The sequence below is a fragment of the Canis lupus genome, chromosome X (assembly GCF_003254725.2).
Source record: "Canis lupus dingo isolate Sandy chromosome X, ASM325472v2, whole genome shotgun sequence".
NCBI lineage: Eukaryota > Metazoa > Chordata > Mammalia > Carnivora > Canidae > Canis > Canis lupus.
Window position 1 is genome coordinate 39517881 of NC_064281.1, and position 26737 is coordinate 39544617.

Genomic DNA, 26737 nt, shown 5'->3' on the forward strand with positions numbered 1-26737 from the left:
TTTATCACTCTTCTAAGATGTCAAATACCTCAAGTACAAAGGATTTTCTCTCCCAGCACACAGGGGCCAGTGGTTTTGGTGCAGAATAGATGGTGGATAAAAAGCCAAAGAAACACGCGCACACAAAAAAGACACAGTCTTTTCAAAGCTCCAAGTCGTTAGCTTTATTTATACTGAATTCAGAATGGGGTGACAAAAATGCATTATTATCACTATAATCAACTATCACATACAGGCCTTGCCCCATAATTCACTTTCTACTTTAAGTATGTTAATTCATATTAATTAAAACTACATGATCTCTTGCTAAAAATCCTCAATTCATATAAGCAAGGGTTTATAACTTCTCCTTAAAAAGTTATATTCCTTTCTTATCAAAAATTTAGTCATTTAAATTGTTAGGTCTTTTTTGTTGTTGTTGTTGTTGTTTAGAGGATTATATTTATTTACCAGGAGCAGACAAACAAAACATACTGTAAAAATAGTTTTCCAGAAACTGGTTCTTTCTATTCTTTTTTCTCTCTCTCTCTCTCCCTTTCTTTCTTCTTTCTTTCTTTCTTTCTTTCTTTCTTTCTCTTTTTCTTTCTCTCTTTCTTTTCTTTCTCTTTCTTTCTTTCTTTCTTTCTTTCTTTCTTTCTTTCTTTCTTTCTTTCTTTCTTTCTTTCTTTCTTTCTTTCAGAAGCTGTTTCCATTCGATTCTCCTTCTCTTGCAAACTGGTGACTTATCTTTTTACAACTTCTGTGTCATTCCATAAGAAAGCTGCTCTGCTGGGGCGCCTGGGTGGCTCAGTCAGTTGAGCATTCGGACTCTTGGATTTCAGCTCAGGTCATGATCTCACTTCATGACATCGAGCCCCAGCATGGGCTCCACATTCTGTGGGGAGTCTGCTTGAGATTCACTCTCTTCCTCTCCCTCCCCTCCTTCTCTGGGATGAATAAATTAATCTTTGAGGAAAAAAAAAAGAAAGCTTCTTTTTTCTGGTTTCATAAGAGATGCTGAGCAGTGGTTTAAAAAAAAAATCAAGTTTACTTAAATTCCAGAGTTCAGTTCAAGGAGCAAACGATGGAGTGCAATGTTGGGGCAGAGTGAGAAACATTCTAGGGAGACAGAGTCACTCACAGAAGGTACGGGGCTATGGTAGAGGGAGAGTTAACCTAAACCGGGTTCCTGCCTGTGGTGAGAAGCCAAAATGAGGGATGGTGAGGTAGCAGGGCACTGTGATGGGGTCCATCCAGGTACTCTGCCTTGTGACAGTAATTACAATAAAAACCAAATACTAATCAATAACATGTCAAGTGATTCATCTTTGAGAGTTGAGACAGAGAGCAGGCAGGAAGGGTGGCATTATACCTTTTCTCTGGTTAATTCAGTTTCCTAGGGCTGGTATGTGAGAGCATCCTGGGTGAAATCATAACAAAATCATTCTTTGCTAAGGTGAGCAACTGTTGGGAAGTCCTTTCTCTGCCCTCTATCCAATGTTAAAGCCCACTGGTTTATGCCTCCTGAAAAAGTTATTCTAAACCCATACAGGTAGAAGCCCTGAGGACACGACCATGAAGAATGTGTTTCCAGGTAGCCTGAAACCCAGCAGACAATGTAGCTGTTGCCCAACAAACACAGAAATCTACATTGTATGCCAGGTTCATGCCCCAGACCTGGATGTTAGGCTTGCATGTCCTCCACACACAGGACTTCAACACAACTGCCTGCTGCATTCAAAGTTTCTGGTCCTTATCGTTATCTAGTGCATTGGAAAGACAAGTCAGAGTATATTTCTGGGACTGGCCCACTACGAATCTACAAGTGAAAGTTCCTTAAATTGTCATACCATCAAATGGTCATTATTTAAGCACATTATTTTGAGAATGCCATTTAAAAGTCCAGAGATAAAGATGGATAGATGGAGATATATAGGTAGGTAAGTAGGTACATAGATAGATGGTTCTGTGACTAGATGATACCTTCCATACAGGGAAAAGTGGGGGGAAAAAGAAAGAAAAACAATCTATGATTCCTCCTTCCTGTGGTCTATGGATTCTTTCTTCTTGTGATGCCAAATCCTCCCTCTTATGGTGCTGAAACATACCTCATCATTCATAAGCCTTGATGGTTCTCACACTCGAACTATGTGTGTATGTGTATGTAAATCAAGGTAAAGCTTTAATTATTAAGGACGTCCCAGTAACCTCGCTCAGGAAACTGTAACAGAAGCTAGAAGATGCCATCAGAGACCCAGTAGCCAGATGTAGCTACTGATTACAAAAGACAGGATCTACACTGGCTACTGAGCCATTGAGGGTACCTATACACATTCCAGCAGCTAGATGATCCGCAGCCTTCTGGGGAAGGGCTCTATGGAAGGAAAGAGGAAAAACATCAATCCTGGAGACGTACATGGAAATGCCATCAATAGATTTCAATGTTTTTAATTGACAATAGAATATTTTTAAATTGACTTTCTGACCATAACCCCACATACAAAGTTTTAAACAACCTCTAGATTTATTTTCTCAGTGTATATTGATTGAGCGATATGGAGTAAATTGTCAGATACTCTCTCAGGTGCTAGAGATCCAGCACCAAACAAAAAGATGAAAATCTCTGCCTTCCTGGAATGTAAATAATTGTGAGAAAATCCACAACTGATTATTTGGCTTTTTTTTTGCAGTAAAATATTACATATGAAAAACAAATTGAGCAAACAAACGAGAAGAACACCTAACCCACCATGCTATCATGGCCTTGAACCATTTTTTGGTTTGTTTTCTGCCACTTTAACTTGCCAATCTAGCAATGATGCATGTATGTAAAACAAATTGCAGTAAAAAAAACTTATTTCCCTGCTATAAATCGAAGACGATACAGTTATTTCTACGAAATGCCTGAAACACCAAAGGAAACTGCAAAAAAGATATTTTTTCAAAAATTCATAGCATTCAAGTACAAATACTCCGAATATAAAATATAAAATACTCTTTGTTCAAAGTATTCAAAGCAGCAGCTCACCAGTAGATCAGTTCCCAGCCTTCCTCCCATCATCCAGTGAAGGCATTTTAAAAAGTTAGAGGATAGGTATCCTCTTAATTGATTGATTGATTGACTAATTCCTTCCTTCCTTCATTCACCCCCAAAATGCTTACTGAGTGCCTTTTCCATACTTTATGCCAGGCACTGGGGATGTGACTTTGAGTGAGGCCCTGAGTGAGTCCCTGCACTCATGGAACAGAGAGTCTGAGATTGAAGGTGTGTGTAGGCAAAGGCAAAAAAAGAAACTCAGTTGATATATATGATCATCTCAACGAATAAAGCCACAGTGAAGAGGAATGCTATTTTCATAGGTAGTCAGGGAACGCCTCGCTGTGGGTGTGACATTTGAGCAGATCCCTGAAGGAGGAGGAGAGAGAACTTGTCACATACCTGGGGTAAGGAAGAACACCACATAGAAAGCAAGAGTCAGAACACAAAGGCCCCGAAACAGGGGAAAAAAAAAAAAAAGCCTGGTGTCTTCGAGAAAGCATTCTTATATTAGCACATGGCCACGGTCACCAATTATTACTTCTGACTTTTAAGATTATTCTAGGATGTAAATGACCATGCAGCTTTGCTCTGAGTGAACATTCTAGAACCCTAACTTCTTAGGAGTTTAAAATGCTTTGGGTATCACTTCAAGAAGATTTAGAAAAGTTATCATAAATTGGAAAAAGGCTACAATTAGAACTTTAAGTCAGGACAACTTGACTGGGCATATATCTGGTCGAATATCTGTTGCCAAGAAAAGTGCCTTTAAAAAAAAAAAAAAGGTGTTAGCTGTAAGAAAAGATGACCAGTTTTAGGGAGCTCTGAATATATAAATTTCAAGGGAATGATTTAACTATTTAATCACAGATGTCTAATTTTAAGAGAGAACCTACTTGCCAAGTTATAATAATAGTATTTCACCAGGTGGTTAGATCTTAGGGGAAGAGGGTGAAATTTACAAGGCGAAGTTGGTTTTTGTTTGATTGCTTGGGGTTTTTTCTCTTTTTAAATAAATTGAAACCAATTCGGTCATTAAGTACATTTTGGCATTGCCTGAAAGCATGGGCATACATACCAAAGGGGAAAAAAAAAAGACTGCTTGTGCACGTTTGGCTGAATCTTACCCTCAGTGTAAAATAAAGCATTTATGGAACATGTCAATTTACATTTCATAAACCACTAAAACTAAATGTTCATAACTCTACTTTTATGAATAAGACTGGCAATTACAGTGAAACAAGGGTTTAGTTTGGTTAGTTTTAATGCCAAAATCCAAAAGGATTATCTTTAATAAGTTTTGGTCTATATTTAAATTAGAAGAATGACACTTTCAATTGCTAAAGCTTGCCCTACCTATCCTCCAAATGTCCTTAAAGAACCATAAAGTTAAAATGGTCTTTTCTCCCTGCTTTTAAACTTACCTAGGTAATCCAAAAAGGGAAAACTGTAAAGAAGATTTTATTAAAGGTTACACTCTAGATTAGTGTCAACCACACCCAATAAATACATTTTTAAAGTTTATTAAAATATACAATAGAGTATCTAAGGAATATACTATAGCATAGACTATTAATCAATAACACATTTTCAAAGTTAGTAAGTTGAAGTCAGAGAAAAGGAATCGGGTCCAACTAAATATGTCACATTACATAATTCCATTATCTAATAATTAAGAAGTTAGCTAAGCCCCGGGGCTAGGTGACGAAACTGTAACCGAAGTACCTGCTGCTCAAGTCTCATTCACAGTGCAAACCAACAAAACAAAGATAATTTTTCAAAATTCTGTCCATTCTGACTAAAGACCATTTATTAGAGGTACAGAAAATGGGGAAGAGAGTTTTAAGGGGAGAAGACTGATTAATAGTGAAGCCTGCCACCTGCTGTTGAGAAGCCTGCTTGGAACTGGGATAAAAGACCATTTCTTGAAATGTTATCCTAGAATTTGAAGAGCTTACCCTCCAGAAATTAGAACAGGGGTGACCTATAAACCAAATTAAGAAGTAAAGAAACCTGCTGATGTTTAAAGCTGACAGATATAAAATGGCATTCTCAAAGTTCTACCAGAAATGAAAGAAATGCCGTTTCGTGGGTCATTCAACTCTAGAAGCGTGGATTTTACGCTGTCTTTCTAAGGGATTATTGGGACGATTCTATTTGGTCCCCCCAAAAGTATCGCTGACTTTAGAAATTGTAGTTGAGGGGGAAGAAATTATGACCCCAAGTACCGTATGTAGAAGTCAATGAAGAAGGATGAACAATCTCATAGCACTTCCAGAATGTTAACTTTCCCAAGTCCCAAGTCCCAACTGTCAAGTTGGGCTCTAGATGTCCCCTACACCCCCATCCATGAGATCCCATATATTTTAGAGCATGTACCAGCAGCTTTCTGTTACTAAATAGGAGTACAGTCAACTTCTAAAATATATTTATGGATTTTACAGAACACACCCCAGAATGCTATTATAACAGAGTTTACTGTCTCCTATGGGGCAGATCTCATGTTAAGTGTTCTGACCACACACACACACACACACACACACACACACACAGGGACACAAGGAAACTTTAGGCGGTGTTGGATGTGTCTGTTACACCTTGATTGTGGTGAGAGTATCATGGGTGTTTGCATTATGTCCAAATTCCTCAAACCGTACATATTAAATATGTACAGTCCTTTGTATACCAATTATACCTCAATAAAGTTGTTTACCCCCAAAAAACCAAGACAACAAACTGCCTCCAGCATGGTTAAGAACAAAAAGTCTCATTAACTCAACTACAGTCCAGGAAAGAAATGCACATATATACACACAGTGTGCCACGGGGTGAAATTATGTCAGAGGAAAAACCAACCTTTTAAATACAGGTGACTCATTCAAGTGTGTTCTTGTGAACCTAGGATTCCTTTTGTGTTATGTTAAGAGCATCTGAGCCAGGGTCTCACCACAACCAACACGTGATGATGACCCATCCAACTCTTGCATACCTGAGATCCCGTGACCAGGCTGACCAAAAACATTTACACCAGCTGGTGGTCACTTGATTCTCACATCACTCTATTTAGTAAATTGCTCTGCAAGCCAACCTGAAGAATGAGGTGAACCTTTTCTGAGACGCTCCTGCTCAAAACATAAAAAGACCTGCCCTGCCAGATAATTCTAGTCTGAACAGGCCTGGGAAGGGATGGGGTTGGCACAAGATCCTAAAACAAGCTTCTAAAGGCGAAACCACTTAGAACCCATAAAGACAGACTCAGACTAGTTTCTTAAGAATAATATTTAGCAATTAGACACATGCCTTTAATCCTTCTCAACGAAAACCGAAGTTTTTTTACACAATCGCTGGATGAAAACATGAATCACTCTACTCATTAATAACCCTCAGAGCAAAAGGATAATTTTCACCTAAGTAATAGCCTTCTTTCTTATAGACCAGTTCCAGAAATTAATTGAGCTCAAATCCAAGTGCAAATACATCTCGTTGTCATTCTGCCCCTACCTCTGAAAGAAACCCTTCGATTTGCTTCATACAAGGTCAGCAGTGCAACTTAGTGAGGAACCCTAATCACTGGAGAAAAAAAAAGTAATTTGCATCCTATCAATGATTAAGTAAAAAATAAATAAGAATATCAAAGCAAAGGGATTGCTTTCTGAACCCAGAAATAACCAAGCAGGCATTTCTCCCAAGATTCCTTGATTCAGACTTTTATTTAATCACAGTTAATCCATTACTACTGGGCTCTTTCTAAAGTTGGTCATGTTTCTAAGCTTTGGGCTACTTTCTAAAGGCACCAGTATCCCACACACCTAATATTGCAGGCTTCATTTATAAGCAAATTTCCACCACTCCTCTGCTTTCAGTGTTCAAAACTCCTTTTGCCACTGAATATCATGATGCAACATTCTTCAACTGATCTCTCTTCACTCTTCCCATCAAGTTTCCCTCACCCCAGATGGATTGAAGAGGACCGAATACTTGGCCTCTGCACACTGCTTGGCCTGCTGCTCTTCTTCCCTCTTCTGGGCCCAGCACAAAAAGACTCTTCTAGGATTCTAAAGGGCCTTCTCAGAGTCTTCTGGAAAGTTAGCTACATGCTACCCAGGGCCAGCTTCCAGATCCCTCAGTCTGTGTCTCAGCCAGAAACACAAGCCAAATTGCTTTTCAATTATCTGTGTAGAAATGGGTCTCCCTCTGAGAATGTGAGCTCTTTGAGGGTAAGAATGGAGAGTCCTATTCTTTAGAGATTTCCCAGGTACTAGGAGAGCACACTGCATCATAGTGATCTTTTAGTAAACATTTGTCAAGGAAATCTGAGTGAAGTGCCTGGCACCTGTACTAACACACTTCAAAAAATAAACCAAGGGGTGTCTAGCTGGCTCAGTCAGCAGAGTATGAGACTCTTGATCTGGGGGTTGTAGGTTCGAGCCCCACATTGGGTGTAGAGATTACTTAATAATAAAATCTTTTAAAAATAAAATAAAATAAGCCAAAAAAATAGTGAGAGAGTATCTCCATTTCAGGAAATTTCTTAATATTTCTTTATGCTTTAAACAATACTTGCGTCCCATCTTAATCTTATGGTACCTTTCTATAAGATTTGTGAGTGCTTATAGGATCAAGCTATTTTCTTAACAGAAAGTATAGGCTAGTGATAGCACCAGCTCAGAGTGCATGTTCCTATATAATCCCTTGCAGTACAGAAGAGTCCTGGGAGATCAGGAAGGCTCTCCTAAATGCCCTGATTCCATATGGTGGTAAGCAACATCTACTCTGGTGAAATGAAAAAAAAATTTGAGACCACTTGAGCAGATGATGGTGGGGGAGGGAAGAGAACACAAGAAAAGAACAAAAGAAACATCCATATGTTACAATTTCTTTTGCTTGTGAAGGTTACAAAATGAACTCTATTGTGATCCAATGAAGCCTCTTCCAAAAATCATTAGGTGTCTACCAGGAGTCGGTTTGGGCTTCAGTTATTGTGAGGTCTATGGTAATACATTGATTTTTTAAACTATTGGTTTGGGTAAAGAGCTCATACCACAAAGGAAAAAGGAAGACAGCTAACGGATACATGTGAAGATTTGGAGGGGCTAAAGAAACAGTGGTTTGAAATGATGGAGGGCTACATGTATATATCATGCCTGGTGATACTACCTGATGACCTAGTGGCTACAATACCCACAAGACCATCAGCAAGAGGACCTGGATAAAAACCTGGATTCCACTGAGAAAGCAGGAAAATTAACTGACATTTATAAAGACTGTTCTGGTATGTGTTAAATAAAGAGAAAGGGCAGAATTGGATTCTTTTGTTAACTTCTAGAGAACGGAAGAAAGACAGCAGTATCAAGTGTTTGCCCCCAGAGTGATCGCCACCCAGGGGACATGTGACCAGTTCAACTGGTCATATAGAAAACAAAAGTGTTTCTTTCAGTGGTACTAACTCAGGACTGACGAAGAGCCATGAAAAGTCATGACGACAGCATTTCCCTCCCCTTCTTCTCTCATTAGCTGATGCTGGACTAGGTCTACGATCACAGTGCTAAGTTTTTGCCAGTGTGTGTGTGTGTGTGTATGGTTCTGTAGAGCACAGGTCAGTGTTTAGAGAAATACTAGCAATCTAATTAAAATGAGCAAAATTCAAAGCATAATGAAGACAAAATATCATAAGATCAAGCTCTCCAACTGGAGATGGATTTTTGAGATCATCACAAAAGTGGTCTAGACCGTAAAAAGGAAAATGGATACTGAAGAGATAAGATGACTGAAAATGACAACGAGGAGGAGAGATGTAGGTAGGTCAATAAAGCCAAGGAGAAAAGGGTTGTGTAACGGAAGCCCGACACCCAGCCACAACACCAAGGTACTCCTCAACGAAGGAATTGCTTCATGGGTGGGCCCATTAACCATGCAGAAGCGGAAGGCTTCAGCTGGAGAAAACCAGAAGTAGGGAGGGGAAGGATATAGAAGGAATAACTCTTGGGAGTTAAAAAAAAAAAAAGTTACAAAAGATGAGCATCCGGAGTCCAAGAGAAAGGGAAGATTATTCACAGGCCTGAGCAAAGGCAAGAGATGAAGGAAGGAAGTCTTTCTTCCTGTGCAATTGGGGGGGGGGGGGGGGGGGGCGGAGAGATATAGTGGCCAGCTTTCTCGCTAAGTTGAAAGAATATAACATAACAGAACATACATAACAGAAACACAACTGCTGTTTATACTCCTCATAAGTAACACAGGAGAAATCTGGTTCCTCTTTCTAGGAGTAGAGAAAGGGGTCATGAGAGATACTTGGCACTAAAGAATAATATAACCTTGAAAGGGCTGGCTAAAGAGGGTTACAGAAATGGGGGGGGGGGGGGTGCTGGCCATTGGTGGGTGGGGGTGCAGTAATCTGAGGACCAGGAATGGCAATGGACTGTAGTGGTGATTTTCAGTCAAAAAGGAAGAGCAAGGAATAGCATTTGGAGAAAATGGCGGGGCACATAAGCAGCTCAAAAATGCAGGGGAACCCTCAACTTCTAATGAGAACACACTAGATGGAAGCGGGCAATGTTAGAAGACCAGTGAATCTCAGAGCCTGACGAGCAATCCAAACCACAAGACTGAGCTTTACTGGCATAGCCAGCCTGCAGGTTGCTCACACACCCTATGGAGAGGTGACAAGCCAGGAATGATCCCAACTCACCTAAGTCCTGAATCACCTGGTCCACACTGCAACTCAGTGTCCCTAATCCCACATTCCTTCCTTCTCCTGCTTCCTATTCCCAGCTGGCAGGCAGCAGCATTGAAACTGTTCAAATTTCTTGCTGACAATTACTATTCATTCTGACATTATCTCTTTTAAGTCCTATGCTGATTATTCGACTTTCTGTGCTCTGGGGAAGAAATTGTTAAAAAAAAATTCCATTCAATAATTCTTTTCATGCTGAGAAGTCAAACTCATCCTGCTGTTGTCATCACTCGCAGTTAACACAAGCCCCATGCCCACCGGAGCTGGTGTGTACATCATTCTTCTTTCTTATCTGCCCCTACAGAAGCCAGGATAAACCATGGATTGAGGGATGGAATAAATGGAGGTATTCCAAAGGGCAGGATCTATAAAGTTTGGTGAAAAACAAAACAAGAGAAATTCCTTCCATTGACTTTCATCCTTAGGCAAAACCTTACAATCTCTGTGCCCTCATATGATTACATCTCCTGATCGTCTAAGGTTAAAATAAACCTGAATGAGCTTTAAAACCATGAATAAAAAGTTAAAAAATTCGAACTCTTGAAACCCAGTCAAGAAAACAAATCATGTTTTGTATTCGATGTGCCAGGAGGGACAGACAGAAAACTCGTCGGAAAGTTGTCATTTTACCAACATATCAAATAACAAGTTACAAAACAGCATTTTCCAAAGTGTATTCAACTTTAGAGTATTAAACCAAGAGATGTTCACACTCACTCACACACACACACACACACACCAATTTTTTGAATCTATTAAATTTGGGAAATGCTGTACATGTACCATATGCTCCTCTTGATGTTTCAATACAAACATAAAAATTTCTGAGAAGCCCTGCAGGAAAGAAACCTATTTAATGTTGTTTAACCCAGCTTCTCCTGGAGCTAGCCAACCACAGAAGTTTTTCCCGGTCTCCTGAATACATTCATGTTTTGTGAAATGCCATCCTAGAGAGGACAAAAGGCTATACTGGCCCCCACATCGTTTATCATATAAGCGGGGGAGAAGTTTGGTTGGCAACAGACCCATCAAAAAAGAAGAGGGAGACTGAAGAGTGAGGACCGCTGAATGTGGCAAAGAGCAAAAAGGAATAAATGTTAGTCAACATAGTCAAGGACCAAAAGGGTGCCAAGCACGGATGGGCCAGTCTTGGCTAAGTAAACCCTGATGGCACCTGCTCTCAGCTGATTTGTGTCCTTTCAAAGCCACCAATTTCAGTCACTGGGACCCATCTAAGGACTGTTCAGTATCTTTTAAGTAAGAGTTTAAAATAATTTCATTTATTATGAACTTGGCAATCTTGATGGAAGCCATGATGCAGTGCATGGAAATTAAGCTTGCTCATCTACCTGTTGGTGTTACAAAGCTGCACATTCAGTGTTGTGCCATGAACAGCTCATATACAAACAGAGGGGACTCTTGTGACCACCTGTCTAGTTGATGAGTAAAGAATCCTGGCCAAATATTCAATGACAAGAATTTGGGGAAGCAGCAAGGTGCAGTAGGAGGAATGGTGATGTTTACCCAAAAAGCTGGGGGCTCTGTGATCCAGCAAACAAATAGCTTGGCTTCTCTGGGTCTCTGTGTGTTCCCCAAGCAAATGAGGATAATACTGATCCTACCTATAATGGGATTATTGAGATGCAACAAAAAACGAGGTTTATAAAAGTACTTGATCTATTTCCATGTGCTCTGCAAATAGATTTCTTTCTCTAACAATGGTTGAATCTGAAGGTGGTGTTTTCATGTCTTATCTCTGCAATCTAACCCTGCTTCAGAGGCCTTAGCCCTCCCTCATCATCTGGTGAGTGCTACAGTAACTGTGTCTGAGGGCAAATGCTTATAAACAGGGGAGGCAGTGGGCCCCACAGTGCTGGATAAAATACATCTTGAACCACTTGTTTCAATTCCTCAGAAATAGGAGAAACTAAAGTTATCACATTTATTATATGTTCAGTTTAACTTCAGTCTCCTCATCTGTACTAGAAAGTTGTATTTCTATCCCCAAACCATTAAAATTTCAGCATGTTTTTCCCCCCAGAAGAGATGCTAAGTCTTCATCTTTTCAAAATAAGGGCATTAATAATGTTCCACTTACCATAATAGTGATTGCTCTTTTATTCCCCCAGTTTTTCTTACAAGGAATAACACACAATAACTGCACGTTTAAAGTGCACAACTTGACTGTTTTGACACATGAGTACACCTGTGAAACCATCCCCACAACCAAGATAGTGAGGATTATCCACCAGCCCTAAAGGTACACTGTGCCCATTTGTAATCCCTCCCACTTGCCTTTCTAGGTCTCCCACCCCAAGCAACCAGGGATCAGCTTTCTATCATTATAAATTTCTTTGCATGTCCTAGAATTTTCTATAAATTGAATCATGCAGTATGTACTTCTTTTCTGCCTGGCTTCTTTCTCTTCAAGGGGGGGGGGGGTCCTCCATGTCACTGACTCTATTAATAGCTCACTTCTTTTCGTCCTTAAGTAATATCCATTAGACAGATACATTACAATCTGTTGATCTAATCACCTGTAGATGACCATTAGGGCTGCTTCCAGTTTTTAACTATTACTTATAAAATGGCTGTAAACACAGCATGTAGACATCAGCTTTCTTTTCCCTAGGAGTGGAATACCTGGATTATATGGTCAGTGTATGTTTAAAGTTCTAAGACATGGCCAGGCATCTTCCAAAATGTCCATGCCATTTTACATTTCTACCTAAATGGCTTAAGAGAGGTCTAGATCATCCACAAACTCACCAACACTTGGTATGATCATCAGCCTTTTTCATTGTAGCCATTTAAACCAGTATGTAGTGGAGTATTACTGGTGCCTCCATTTGCATTTGCTTAATGACTACTGATGGTGAATATCATTTCATGTGCTTATCTGTCATTTGTCTTCTTTGGTGAACTGTCTGTTCAAACCGTTTGCCCATTTTTTCTGGATTATTTCCTCATTATTGAAAAATCCAAAAGTTTACATGGATGATGCAAGACAGGTAATGAAGAATTCAATCAAAATTTTACATAATTCACGGTACCCACAAGGATAACAGAATCCACCAGTGCTGAACTAAAATATTCTCCAAATGTTATGACCAACTTGAAACTCTTTTTGAAGCCTGAAAAGGACTGAATTCTATTGGTCTTGCTAACTCTAAATAGGTTCAGAACTCAAATTAGTAAACTAAATAATTGTATTTTCACTTATTCTAATGGTACCTAAACCATCCTAGTTCTTCTTCAGCACGTGATTTGAGTGATAGCTCAAATCACCAACATTTCTGTCCCAAAGTCACATTTCACACTCTGTGCTAATTGTATTCAAATCCCTCAAGATTCCATTTTACAAAAATTATCTCTTATGTCAAACTCATGCCCACGTTCAAAAAGTGACAATGGCCAAATCTCTAGCTCACTGTGCCATCAGGAACAGCTAAAATATGATTTTTAAGCATGAAGATCGAAGTCTTCTTTAAGATCTACAGGATAGGGTAGATTGAGGGCAAGCTATAGGCTTTCCTTTGAGGAAAAAAGCAGGCCCGGTTGTGCTGTGCAGGGCCATGGGTTCTCAGCTCAATTGTTACAGTTGATGTGGGTTTCCTTTTAGATGCCTGGAAAATGACTATGCTGACCACATCCACATTCTGAAATACTTTTTGAGAACTTGTAACCAAACTGCAGGAACTGACTCATTTTGCAGTGCCCAGCCACCACACAATCGTTCCAGAATAGACTCCAGTCAGAGGCAGAAATATCAAAGTCTTAGAACACAAGGCAACAAATTGTCTATTTATATGGGGGAAGCAGAGGGGGAAATCCCAGGGTACAAGGGGCAAAATGGCTCAAGCCCCAGGAGATCATTAGACGTGACCAGCCAAAGAGAAGAAAAAGGACCAAAGAGAAGGCACCACTTCATGGGTGATATATGCATTTCCCTCAAAGCTAGAAGTCAGGGACTGGTGGCAAAGGGACCTTAATTTAATACAGAGCTCTCTTTCCCCTAGAAAGCAGATTCGCTTGAGAGATGTACATAGGAGAAATTTGGGGGAGATGGGGTCTTGGACTCCCATTCCTGAATTCCTTGCTGTATCACGAACACACCCCTCATTTATCAAGAGCTAAGCAGGAATGGATCCCAGGTCAAGGGATGCCAGAAATAAGTCAAGGGCCCAAGGCCATCTGGCTTAGGACCAGAAATCTACAGGTCTCCTAGGGCTCTCCTATATCCTTCCTTATCCACATCTATACCTTTCTCCCTCAGCTCCCAATCCACCTCATCCGAGGGGGCCTGGCTTCCATATGAAATGCCAACTCTTCACTCCCTTCTTCCAATACAGAGTGCCTACTTTAGGGGAGGGTAGAAAGGAGCACAATAGGCCCTCCTCCACCAAAAACTCTATGTTCCCCCAATTACTAATTTCTCCAACCCACAAGTGAAACTCTCATTCTCTCAGTCAGTTTCAGCCAGAGGCAGTGAGGAAATCCGGTCCAGTTGAACTAAACTATAAATGACAAAACCAATTAACTCTTTTCTGCAGGTGGGTCCCAGGCTCAAAGGATACGGGTGCTAACCCAAATGCAAAACTAACTAGCGGAAAGTCGGGCAAGGTGCTAAGGGTCAGATATAAAGTCTCGGGTGGTGTGAAGGAAGATAAACCTGGACAATCCCTAAAAATAGCCATCAAGCACCTGCTAACCACTGTAGGTTGTCAGACCTGGTTGCGTGGTCCAATGTCAATGCTGTGACGTGTACATACATTTTGTGTGTGTTCTCAATGATGCCATGTCAGTTAACATGAAAAGCCCCAGATGACAGAAACTGTACAGACCTTACAGAGAAGGGAGGACTTTTACTATCAGGTGACGTTGGATCAGATGATGACAAGGGGCTGCAATCCACTTACAGCAATCAACTGTATCTTTGAGAGATTGTGAAAACGCCTTTAACTTTATTATTTAAAAGAAAAAACGTAGATCCAAGTCCACACATCCTGACTGGGCAACTGCTTTGACATTCCCACGCTCCCTTTCTGCCTCCAACTGTAACACGAGTGCTGTGTAACACAGCTTTTGAACTTGTATCGAACAAGTTTTCATACAGAATTATGAGGAAATCTATCCTTTAACTGAACATAAACCTAAGGACTACGAGAAAAAGAAAACATGGAATTTTTAACACTGAAATTACTTGGAAACCATGGCAGTTCCCAATTCTGAACTCTTTCACTGAGTGTAAAATCAGCAAAGACCACTCCCCATGGGGGCGTGAATTTTTGGCAAGCATAAATGGAATAGAAACATCCCACTGCCTCACTGCTAGTCACTTGAGGACCCTACACCTCCCCGAAGAATAAATGTGACAGGAAGAATTATCCACTTTGGGCTCCTTAACCGATAAGGCGTGGACAGCTCAATTTTCTCTTGCTCTACACCAAGGTTTTCATATAGTAACTATTTTACCAAAAGAGAGCCCTAGGTAACTTGTACACACTCCAGTTATGAGGCACCATGGGCTGGGCTCTCCAGGATCTCTATATAAATCACCCGTACTCTTGGAACATCATTTTCCTTCTAATTTCTCATCTCCTACCCTCTAGCAGCTTCTGTGGCCAACAGGACCCCCCCTAGGAGATCTGACATTCACTACCTCCCAGACCTCATCTGCTAACCTTCAGCCTTTCTTGCTGTTCCATGCCGGCCTCTTCTCTAACCTTGGGACATACAAAGCTTGTTCCCATCTCTAGTGCAGTGGTTTTGTTTTCTTTGCGTAGAACCCTCTTCCTCCACACACCGTCCACATGCCCACAGGTAAGTGTCTGAGCAAGTATCACAGCATCAGAGAGGCCTTTTTCCCAAAATCCCTGTATAAAGCTGTTCTTCCCTAGACTCCTGGATACTCATTCTGTCTGGCCTGGTTTCATTTTCCTTCATAAGTACTTCCTGACACCTGGCATATACTTACTGGCTCTATCACTGTCAAGTCTCCCCCTGCCACACGGGCAAGGGCGTTGCTCAGTGTTCTATTCCCATACCAAAAACAACATCTGGCATGGGGTAGGTGTACACCGCATTTTTGTAAAATGAACTTTCCCACATGACGCCATTTTGCCAATTGTTCTGCTACAAGCTTATGAAGTCTAGTTGGCACCTGGGCCTATTTTTGTTGACATTTAACCAAATACCCCAGACTTCAAGAGCCAGGTGGACAGGAGTTGTAGGAAAGTGATCATTTCCCCGGGACATTAGGAAAAGTCATGCAGGGCTAGGGGGTGGGGAGAGAAAGAATAGTTCTATTCTCTTCCTGCTATCGATGGGAGGAAGATAAGGGAAGGGTTTTCAAAGAAGGGGTTTATAGAGTATGGATATCAAACAGGACGGATAAAATGATAGAATTTACTGTGTTACCAACCAAACTTGTCCCAAACAGTCCTTATTTGATCTTGCTTAGAGAGAAGAGCCCTGAAATAATGAGCCATCGATATTTCCCTTCACTGCACCGTATAGATCTCCTGTTGATGCAAACTTCACAGTTCATGTGGAAAGACAGAAAGTGCTTTCATTGCCTTTGCTGCTGTGGTCAACCCTGTACCAGAAAACATACAAAGCCTGTGCCATCATAAAGAATGTAGATGGTTAGGTGTTTTCTGAAACCTATGGCAAAGGACTCCCCCACGTTAAAAATCAGCGGTAGTAGTATAAATCCCCCTTTCCTATGTATCCTCATCTTCCCTCTACAAACACAAAAAAGAGAAGGTCTCCCTCATTTTTCACATCTCTACTTAAAGATATTCTCAGAAACTCACAATAAATTTAACTGAGCGCAGAGCAGGATTTATTTTTTGCTCCAAATTAGCTTAAATTCTACTTAAAAATTCATTTCCAAGACATTGTTGTGGATGCCTTTGCCATCTCTAATGTTCTCCAAACAGGGAAAGGAGTTGAAAGTTCAGGAGTTCTTAGAATGTATTTCCTGCCACATTCCCTACTAGGCACCCTTCTTCTACCACCATCAAGAAAGAAAAGAAAAAAAAAAGAAAAGAGAAAAAAGAAAGAAAAGAAAAGAAAGAAAAGAGAAAAGAAAGAAAAGAAAAGAAAAAGAGAAGAGAAGGAAGAAAAAGAAAGAAAAAGAAAAAGGAAAAAGGAAAAAGAAAAAGAAAAAAAAGAAAGAGAAAAGAAGCCATTTATCTGCATTATTTTCCTGTCACAAGCCTTTTCTTTCCCTGCCTTGAAAAAAGAAGTCCAGCTGCCAGAGGAAGATGCTTAAAGACTTCTATGAATGTCAGCCTGTTTGCCTTGTCGCAAAAAATGGCAAAGGATCAAATAAAAGACGAAGTCACTGAGGGGAAAGGAACAAAGAGTGGTAGCCTTCCCCTTAAAAGACCCTCACTCTGTACTTTCTTTCATCTGTCTGCAGGTAGGCGATGAATGAGTTATGTGACAATATGGAAAAAGGAAGCAAGGATGGAGGGAGGAAGGGAGGGAAGGAAGGAAAGAAAGAAGGAAGGAAGGAAGGAAGGAAGGAAGGAAGGAAGGAAGGAAGGCAGGCAGGCAGGCTCGATTAGTATGTCCTCCTAAGGACAGGCTCAGTCCAAGGCCAGGAGAGGTTTTAAAGAGATGTATAAGCACCCTGAATCCCTGGGCTAGGGTAGCCCGCTCTCACCTTCCAAGTCAAATTCTCAGCCCACATTTGAAAGAGGAGGAAATTCTCAAGGTGAAACCCCTTTCCCATTCCCCAAAAATCAACTCCTTATCTAAATATATAGGCTTTTATGTGCATAAATGGCTTCCTGTAATTCTTTACCTTGCAGTTTTGCCCTTCTAAATAGGGCCCAGAACTAGATGGAGATAGTGGAGCAAAAGCATTAGTCATTATAGATGCTTACTCATTTTACTTTTCTATGGATTAGTTCTATGCCAGACAAGGAATTGCCAAAAAGGTTAATGAAAGTGCATCCTTGGGACCCAAATGCTCACATACTTCTCTCTTCCACCCCCACTTTCAAGTGAAAATATTTGAGAAAAAAATAGGGGAAGTTATATGAGTAAATTTGTTAGTGCATGAGATCAAATGAAAACAAGGAATTCCCCTCCTGGATTTGAGTGGCCTAATTTAAACTCATAAAACACAAATGACTAAAATTGCTCCTGTTGATTCGTGAAATAAGAAGCAGAAAAAGTCAACTGTGTATTTCAATATTGAGAGGGCCAGGCCTGGAAGACATGACACTTTGCAGAAGAGAAATGAGAAGACCATTTCTGAGACTTTCAGGATTAGTCAACTTCTATTCTGCTTTTCTGCCAGAAGTACTTACCAACTATACTGGTGAGAGCCTATGTGGATTTAGATTCCGGTTCCACAGCTTATGGGGTGAATGTCCCTCAACATGGTCCCCTAGTCCCATGCCTTAGTGTCCTAATCTATGAAATAGGCATAATTATTGCACTACTGGGTTGCCCAGAGGATTGAACGGTGTGTGGGCAGAGCACTTGCAACAGTGCCTACCTAGCACATGGGTGTAAAAAAGTGGGCAGTAAATGGCAGCCACCACCGTCAATGGCTGTTTTCCTTAATCCAATATGAAACAGAAAGACCTAGACCTTAGAATGGATCTACAGGCTTTGAGACTAAAACTGAAGTTTGTTCCCAAAAGGATAAGGGAAGGGAACTCAAGTGTGTTAAGCACCACTATTCCAGCAACCACAGCATGCTCTTTACACATGTTCTCTCATTTCACAAAACAGCCCCATGAGCCAGTTAATACTGACACTTCACTCTCTAGGGCTTAGGGAAATAAATGGAGTAGCTTACCCAACTAGCAAGGGGCAGAATGAGCTGGAAGCACAGGTCTACTTGTTTCCAAAGCCTGGGCCTCTCGGGGAGAGCAAAACACTTCAATGGGTGCTGTGAACAGGGACCTTCTTGAGGTCATGGTAACCATGGTCACATACTTGATACTCACTGGAGTAAATGCCTGGAAATTAGAAGATTTTCCCCCCCAGGTAATCAGAACTTTGAAAGCAACCCAGGAAGTTTCACTGGGTGCCTACAAACTCAACTGAGTTTCTCTCATTTTAAAGAACCTTAGTCTCACTTTCCATAGATGTCACACAAATCCTGGGAGAAACTGATGGGCTTTCATTAAGTAAGAAGTCTTCATCCACCTGCCTTTAGGAGAGGTGGGAAAACTAAAAGCATTCCTCCAGTGCCACCACCAGCAATAGGCTTTTAGTAGAACAGATGCTTAAGGAGAATTAAAATCTTACAAAGCGGGATCCCTGGGTGGCTCAGCGGTTGGGCATCTGCCTTCAGCCCAGGGTGTGATCCTGGAGACCCAGGATCAAGTCCCATGTCAGGCTCCCTGCATGGAGCCTGCTTCTCCCTCTGCCTCTTTCTTTCTCTGTGTCTCTCATGAATAAATAAATAAATAAAATCTTTTAAAAAATCTTAACAAGGCAGGAAAGGAAGATCCTTTAAAATAAAACCTTACCTTGCTTTTCATAATCATTGAGTCCACCCTCTACCTTCAAGTAAGCAGTTATGCTTCTTTCAGCAAGATATTACATTAGGCTGACCATATAAACGAAAGCAACAAGAAACCATTTTGCTATTAAAATAGAACTAAGAACAAAATGTCCCAAATATTACATTGGCTTACAAAACCATATTGTACTCAATTTTATATGCATCTAATCCTTTAAGAATTAAAGAAAAGAACTCTAATGATCTATTTGCATAACTGTATTATTTACAGTTAATAAGATACATGTATTTTTCATTTAATGTTTTAGATTATCCCAAATACTTTGGAATGTATAAACCAGAATCGGTATAGGATTGAAAGGCAATAGGTGACAGTTGAGAACTTAGGAACTCCAGCCAGGAAACGTCCAAGATTAGATCACTTACATTCTTTAATGTAATATTATAGAATGGTTTTATCTATTTTTTTCCTTAATCCCCCCCCCCGAAGGAAAAAAAAAAAAACAGTAGCAGGTAGGTGGTTTCATGTTAACCCATGGAAACATGGGTTTCCATGTTTTCACTGGAATAAATATTTGGTATAGTTCCCCAGCACCCTATCTAAGGAAATATATGGAAGTATTTTACTTTGTAAAGCCTCCTTAGTAATTTAAAATATCCTCGATATTTAAGTAATTGACTGAAATAAGTAATACATCAGGCGGAGATAAGTGCTAAGAAGAAAAACTAAGTGGAGCAGAGAGATAGAGGGATAGTGAATTTGGGAAGTAGAATGGGGACGCTGCTATTAGCTTGGAAGGAATGAATATTTTTAGCCCTAGAAATATATAGGTATTAAGAGAGATGCCTTATATACTTTTTTGAAAAGTACTGTTAAGAGTATCCTTTTGTGCATTCAGAGTCATGGAGGTCAAGTTCCACAGGCTATCTGAATTCCCCCAAGGGGCCCCTGCTTTGTCCCAGTGTGGCTCCCGGGCCAGGGAATTCAGAGCCAGTGAACTCCCTCCCTCCGAGGTGATCTATGCCCTCAGCAGAGCCCAGACCTCCTGCTGGGTTAGGGGCCCAGAAAATGTCTTAAGAAAAGACTTTCTCTCCCCATCCCCCACTCAAGATCCTTTCCTTGGGGCTAAGGAAAGAGTTGTTTAGTGTGTCTTGATTTTTCAAGATAAAGAAGTCAGGCTGGCTGCTGATGGAGATCAATGCTGGGAAGGCTGAAAAGAGATTAATAGCCTCTCAGACCCCTGGAACTCCCGCACTCCCACCCAGGACACCTTGGTATAAGCATTCCCCAGCAGGCCCCTGACCAGGACCATGGTGGTGAGGTCATCAGCTTCTGATGACAGGGACACAGGGGGACAAGGAAATCAGGTACGTAGCTGACATGTCCCTCTGACTCAGTCAAGAGTCCCAGAGCCACATCTCCAGGCCTCTCTCATACGTGAAGTGGACTCATTAGGAGCACACTGCAGTGAGATTGCTTGTTTTCAAGCCTTGGCTCTACTACACTTCCTAGCTGTGTCACTTTAGGCAAGTTGCTTCACCATTCTGCGCATCACTTTCCCCATGGAAAACGGGGATAACTATCACATTGTTGATACTCAGTTTTTGAGAGGATTAAAGAAGTGAATATATGTGAAGCATTTTATACCTCTATGTGCCAGGCGCTGCTCTAGATGTCAGGGATTCATGTATAGTGGGGCCTGGCACAGAATATGAACTCAATGTATATCAGTCACTAGGGGTCCCACAAACCCTTATCGGACACTTTGATGATTATATGATGATTTGATAAAGATGAAAGGGTGACTATTCTACCTACAAAAAACTCTGGCGAGGGGAGGAGGGGCTGGTACAGCCCTCTGGTGATCAAACACATTACTATTTCTATAGTAAAATATACAAATGTTTGTACTAAGTGGAATAAATAGACTATAAATAGCCTGCCATCAGTTCAGGTCAGGATTTACCACCAAGCCTATTACAAAACAATACTTTGGTTTTCAGAGCTTTCTGGGTTTCAGAAGAGATGGTGGACAGACACGGACATGGACACGGACACACACACACACACACACACACACACACACACACATATATATTAAGCAAGGGGTAAAACCCATTGAAGTCTTCTCTTCCTTTCTGACTTCCGGCGTGGTTAATGACCAAATAAATAGTCAAAACCACTTAGAAGTGGAAAATAGGAAGCCCTTTGGGCATGGAAAATCCATGACTGCATAATTAATCTATGCCAAATATAATCTAAAGAAACCCTTCCCCCAAAATCCAGTGCATCATAAACTACTCAGCCAACCAGTTCATTCCTACACCAGGTCTCAAGTGATCTTGAAGGGTTTCTTAAAGTAATTTTTGAATCGAGGAGAACAGACTTAAGTTTCACCACTACTTTCCCTGTACAACCTTCTCTTTCCCACAGGAAACCAACAAGCTACGAAATAACAAATTAAGTTAAAAACGGGTACCTGAAAGGCAAACGTATTCTCTGCAGTCCGCCTGGAGATGTGCCCACATTATGCCAAAGTGGTAAAGTATCCTGCTGCCAAAGGAATGTTCTTTCCCGTTGCATTTTACGGAAAGATCTGTAGCTCTTGAAGAGCTGCACAGTAACTGGTTCAAGATGTTCTCACTGCTGGTCAGCACTGGCTAAAGGATTTGCACAAACCCATGGAAGCCGATTTCTCCCGCCTCTTTATTACCCCCATATGTTGTTATTTTATCTTCTCCAACTTCTCTGACCCCTTTCCATTTATTGCATACTGCAGGATTGCTTTGTTCAAAACCTGTGTTTACCACTCCCATGGTGATCCGGACACAAAGGCAAGTCAGGAAGACACGAAATCAACGGAGATACTTATGTTGCTTCATGGTTTTTTTTCCCCTTCTCATTATCCTCCTACTCAATGAGACTGTAGTGGGAGGTCTGAATGACATTTCTAAACCCGAGAAGTTAAAGCTACATTTCAACACCCCACCCCTCAGTTGTCATAGGAACAACACTAGGAGGCTTATCTCGGTTCTAACAAACAGCCACTTGTTTGGCTAGCAATTAAAGCTCCCCTCTTCCAGTCAAACACATATACACACAGCCACATACCTACCTCCAGAAAATGTAACTGGACAGAACTCTATATCACACCAAACACTCAATTAAGAAACAAGCCCAAAGGCAATGGGTTTATATCCCTGAATATGCAAATATCAAATACAATTTATGAGATGTGCTTCTGAGGTTTGTCACTTGACCTGGATCCCCTCACAGGTTTTAGTTCTATATGACCACAAAGACATGTGCACACCATTAATATTTTTTCAGAGTATACAAAAAATGTTAATACTCTCAGCAACCCCAGTGGGTAATTTCAGGGCAACGTTATGGTGTTTATTTTACACGTATTTCTAAAAAATTAAGAAACTGCTAATAAAAGAGCAAACAATTAAAAACGAAGATCTAAAGGAATTCTTCCAGGATATACTTTCTGGCATTTATTGTTTCAACCTGCTCCTGTTATATTTTTGTCTTTAAAAACAATGGTTTCTAAATAGATGAATAAAGCCTAAAAATTACAGAGGCTGTTTTTCCATTAAGCATGGCAGTATTTAGCCAAATTATTAAAATCATGTTTTGCCCAAGTATTTACAGGAAATACAGAATTAAAAGTTATCGTGAACCACTCAACACAAGTTAGCAGTCAGAGAGGTTACCTGTAAATGTTTTAAAGCTTTGACACCATTTCTGTCTTCAAGATCCTAAACCCCATAAATTCAGGGGCCTCAGGGAAACAAGTAGCATTTTTCCCATACTCGGCCACACCTTAATTAACTCAAATAACTTGTAATATTCACACATATGGCTCACCGATCTGATTTATTGGAGATCTGCCTGTTTTCAACGGCCACGTTCACCTTGATTTTTATTTATTTCCTTGAAAATAAATCCTTATGCAAAAGTCTTGAGAACTACTGGTCTGAGAAAAACTGATCAAGAGTTTTCCAAGTGTTTAAGAAAAAAAAAAAATAGATCCTACTAGATTCATCTCCCTCCCCGCCAACCTCATCCCACCCCAGTGCCAACAGAAAGAAACTGCAGCACTGCTACCCTGTTTTTCACTATACATTTCTCCCCTTTAAGTTAAAGAGTTTAAGATTTTGAAAGTTAACAGAATGGGGAAGCAAAAATCAAACACAGATCAACTTTCAACTCAGCTTAAGGTAGTTAAAAAATAGATAACCTTGTGTCCTATAGAACCCCAAACTTACCACTGTCAATAACCATTCCAATTCTATAGAGTCCCATTCATTAAAGGAATGTCATCAAAACTACCTATATAATCGCTAGCAGTTAAGTAACATTTTTTCCCCCATAGGATTCTATAAGTACCCATCACATGATTGCTTCTATTGACCAATAAGAAAACCGGTAAGATCAGATAACAACCCACCCTTCTAATTCTATTTTTTTTTATGCTATTCCACTTTCCCGGCATGATCATTTCCTAAAAACCAAATCTAGAAATCAAGATAATATAAAATGCCTAAAACAAAGCTGTGGTTTTCTACAGTTTACAAGTAAGAAGCTATTGTACATAATACAGGTATTCAAAGATTTATTGTATTTTTTTGGCAATTTGAAACATTAGGGCAGCCCAGAATCAAGATTACAAAACTGAATTTGTTTCAGAGAAGAGACAGACAAACACATGTACACCAGTAAGAACTGATCATCACAGTCTCTTGGAACATGACGGTCTATTTAGAAATATCCACCCTTTTGCTGTACCAATTGTAACCAAATAGAACAATCTTAAAATTCATGACACAAATGTAAAAAAGTCTATTACCAGCTTAATCTGCCCTTCATGATCGGTAGGAAATGTTTCCAATGCATTACTTAAACTTTCATTTTGTAGAGTTCTAACTAAATGCTGGACATCTTGGGGTAGAGGGAGAGATAGTGTGAGCTGAGTAATTCTGAAAGCATCCCTTCAAGTATTACACATCCTATTCAGACTAAATGGAAATCCATACCCATGGAATGTCAATGCCCCAGGTCTACCAAACAACCCATTTTATTTGTCCCTCCCCACTAAAAAGAAAAAGGAGGGGGAAAGTCAACACGTTCTATTACATGTATTAGTCTAAACTGGTAGAGCCCAACTCATCTTTGTTAATAACCAGGCTTCTTCTCAGACTTTATGCTATATTCTTGGGCTACTTTTTTCTAGAATTCCTCACTCTGTTTATATGTTCTCTGGTTCAACACAGTTGTTAGGGGTCTGTGAACAATTTCACAATTCCCACAGACACCATATGATATCTATTAGGGAACGATGCCACTTTTCACTTACCAATTCTGGATAAAGCAGTACTTCCTGGTGACAGAATGCTGCTGCTTCCGTTCGCTAAAACTCCCTCTTCACAGCTTGATAAATCTGATTATAAAATGTCTTTGTTCCAGATCACACGAGGCGCTTTTCCTGCGAAAGTTTTCTAAAGAGTTAACTGCATTTCATTCCTGTTACAAAATGAATAAGAACAAGGAGGGGAGGGTGCGGGGTGGGGGGACACAGGGAGTAAAGTCCACACAAGTTCCTGGCAAAAATATTTTAGCTGCATTTTTCTGAGTTTAATCAGTAAGCTATATTAAAGTGACAGTTACCAGTTCAGGGAGCCAGAGTTTGATCAAGTCAGCCACAGCCACTGTGGGTGTCTTCCACTGATGTGCGGACCCCAAGGAAGCAGTCACTTGGTCATCTATCACATGTGGCTGAATCACTGGACACCCGCCACCACCACCCCCACCTCTGTCCCTGCTGAGCAGCATGCCAGGAAGGAGAGTGGCTGGACACTCGAAGCAGGACCTCTTATAGGGACCCGCCAATTAGCTGCTGACCAATCACAGGCAGCACCTAGTACCTAAGTCACATGACAGGGCAGTCCCTATGACTGCAGGATTTCTGAATTACTGGGGTTACACAAAGGACACTCATTCAGGAAAAGAGAAAAAAAAAAAAAAAAAGCCATAAGCCGAAACAGAAAACGCCCAGGCTGTGACAACTCCAGCTTTAAAACAGAGAACACCCGAGCTTCACACAAGACAGAGAAAGAGCGACAACCAAGCCAGGATGGAAATCAGAGGAGTGCCTGGCACATATTAAAAATTAAGCCCAAAGCAGAGGCTGAGTTTACAAACCCACTTCAGCTATAAATATACTCCTCCTTCCTCTACAGTCTCCCTGACAATTTTTGCATTTGAAACGTCTTTATTTTAAAAGGCTCCAGTGAACTTCTGCAGAACTCCTTTAGGAAAATGTTTAAGAGACAGAAGTCCCCTCTCTTCCCATCCCCTCGAAATACTCCTGAAGGAGATTCCAAGTTCACCATGAAAAAGTTTCTTAACCAAAATGCACTTCTTTCAAAATGGTCAGATAACTCAGACAAAATCAAACACTGTTTTGACAAATTTGTATGGGAACTACCAAATCATATATAGATGTCCCCTCTCCCAACACCCCTAACCTTCTCTCATGGAATCATTTTAGACTGCTTACAACAAGAACATTCTTACTAAGTAAATGAGCCCCCCCACACACACCAATGAACTAGCTACCTATCAATTTTTGCTTTAACCCCTCCAATTTAATTCTTACATATTGATGTCCTAGAAAAAATTCAACTGTAAAAACCCCCTACCATTTCTTTGACCCCCCCCCAAATGGTACTTACAAATGTCCTTTGTTTCCATCTGTTGGTTTCTCCCCCTCCCCGTCATCTAAAGCCAAAACATGGACTTAACCTCATCCTTCAAACCTAAAAGGCCCTATTTTGATCATGCAAGGCTGTTAGCTCTTTCCCCGACAAGTCCAGAACACTCTGCTGCTTGCCATTCCCAATTTATGGAAGGAAGCGTATGTCAAACAAACCAGGTGATGACTCACACTGCCTCCCCCAGCCATATTTTCCCTAGAATGGGAGGGTAGCGTAAGTGCAGCCCATTTTGGATGTGACTCAGTTTTATTAGACTGGTGATTGTAGTTAATCTGACAAGCTCACATTTTTCCTTTATAACTTGTACATTACAGGATCAGAACGCACGTTCTAAACAGTCTCAAAGAACGAGATCACAGAGATGAGAAAGTTGCAAGATGATTTTTAAGGTATGGCAAAGCTCTGGCTCTCTTCCCAAATACTTAAAACTTCATAATAATCTGTCGAAAATGTTTATGACTGACACAACCCAACCTCTGAGTTCACATGATAGCAGTAAACAGGTTTTATATGTTTAGGGCTACTAGAGGCTTTTACCATGGGGGCCTCAGACTCTTTTCTGTCCTGAGGACCCAAGTTCAAGTCCAAGTCTGGGGCCCACGTGGCAGGTTCTTCAGGAAGTGGTTGGGAGAATAAGAGCCACGTTGAGGCTTTCACTTTTGCATTTATTCTGAGTTACATTCTAACCTGAACTATTCACGAACACGCGTGA

At 40.6% G+C, this 26737-nt stretch overlaps 2 long non-coding RNA genes across 4 annotated transcripts in view; both read right to left on the minus strand.

Annotated features, from left to right (window-relative positions):
* Nucleotides 1-139: 139 nt before the first annotated feature.
* LOC112673151 (uncharacterized) overlaps nucleotides 140-26737 on the minus strand; it is a 111655-nt gene continuing 85057 nt past the window's right edge. For both annotated transcript variants that reach the window (XR_007409231.1, XR_007409232.1), the window contains one exon: nucleotides 140-2353. This is a non-coding gene — a long non-coding RNA (uncharacterized LOC112673151). The remainder of the gene's footprint in view (nucleotides 2354-26737) is intronic.
* Nucleotides 14022-26653, minus strand: LOC125754589 (uncharacterized). Of its 2 annotated transcripts, none has more exons than XR_007409233.1 (2): nucleotides 25984-26653; nucleotides 14022-24772 (listed from the first exon to the last, which is right to left on the minus strand). It is a non-coding gene; the product is annotated as an uncharacterized LOC125754589 (long non-coding RNA). The 2 variants fall into 2 exon arrangements; XR_007409234.1 differs by lacking the exon at nucleotides 25984-26653 and adding an exon at nucleotides 24917-25967.